Genomic DNA, 1572 nt, shown 5'->3' with positions numbered 1-1572 from the left:
TTTTGCCTCTTTGTCGCCATCTCTGTTTGAAAACCTGAAATTACAGCTGTGTGTGGAATTATCTAGCTTGTGTGGGTCGGCACGGCTCCAGCGCGGATTAATCTGATGTTCTGAAGAGTATGTGTGGCAGTCAGTCACTGCACCGGTGTGAATATTTACTGTACTTCGCAATAACAGATTCTAGCCTAAGTCTTGGAATATGACCCAAATATAAATTTTCACCATATATTATCATCTGAACAAGTAAGTAACAAGTCTGTCACGTTTGTTCTGACCAACTGAGGAAAAAAGCATTACAATAAATTGCACTACCAATGGTGATTTAATCTAAATTAGCTCATATCACATCAAACCGTGCAAATTATTATTATACTTTATTCTCAAATTGTTAATGTTAACAACATCAGCATTGCCTGACTATGAGTGTAGTGTGTATAAGCGCGTAGATTTTAATTTCGGTACAGTCTAATCTCTAACTGTCATACCACTCGAATTTCATATTAAGAAATTCTTTTAACCCAAAAAGCAAATTATGCTCCCTTCGAACTGGCTGTCTTTAAAATACAAATCTTTTGTAATCCCAGGTTCTCTGTAATCAGAAGCACGTTTAAAACTGGAATATAATTTAATTTCATTCACATGTTTCATAAACACATAATCCTTTCTGGATTACAATCCGCTATTAAAATGATACATTTAATTATTCCAGCTGCTGTGAGAAAAGGCTACAAACAATCGCAGCGCCATGCTCGAATTTCCCGCGAAAAATTACCCCTACCACTCAAATTAGAAAACATTATTATAAGATAACCGTTGTGAATCGGGCTAAAGTAAGGCGATAGTTTTGAACACTGGCTGGTTATGTACTTGCTCAAATATTGATTTCGGATCATTTTTAACCAAAAAAGGTTACGGACTGCAGCTTTAAGCTATGCACATTAACGTTTAACAACATCACAACAATAAAAAGCAGATTCACTGTAATTTCACGTTAGTTCCCAGTTAGTCATTAGAATCTAATTGAACTTTGTTTCATTAAACAATACAGTTCATTTTAATCTTTGAGTGAAACGTTTTTGCGTGTTTTAATAAAATGATCGTAGCTGCTTGCTCATAAGCTCTCGGTTCGATGAGTCGAAGATGTTGACTCTGTTCGATTCAGTTCGTAAATGAATCGTCCTGTGAGTATGTGCAACTGATTCAAAAACGATTCAAAAGAATAATTATTTCACTAATCTCACATCGCGTGTGTGTTTACTTTGGACACTAGTGCAAATCTTTACCAAGCGGTTATGGGGTCGTTTAAGGAAGGTTTATTTTTTTTTACAGAACTTATTTTAAAGCACGCATGACATTAGGATTGGAGTTTACTGGGATTGATAGGATGTTTTTATATGTGGTCGTAAATGTGCCTCGTTCATTAAAAGGTGTCTTCTGTATTGAAGGTGCAAGAGAAAAATTACATCACTGTGCAGTTTGCAGCGGGTGGCGCTCTTCTCGCCAACGAGGAAGTGACGCTACAAGTAAAGGCTTAAATTTTTTTTTTTTTTTTTTTTTTAAACCCCTTTTTTT

The sequence above is a fragment of the Sinocyclocheilus grahami genome, unplaced genomic scaffold (genome assembly GCF_001515645.1).
Source record: "Sinocyclocheilus grahami isolate Dianchi unplaced genomic scaffold, SAMN03320097.WGS_v1.1 scaffold293.1, whole genome shotgun sequence".
In the NCBI taxonomy this organism is placed as follows: Eukaryota; Metazoa; Chordata; class Actinopteri; order Cypriniformes; family Cyprinidae; genus Sinocyclocheilus; species Sinocyclocheilus grahami.
Note: the sequence above shows the minus strand (reverse complement) of the source record.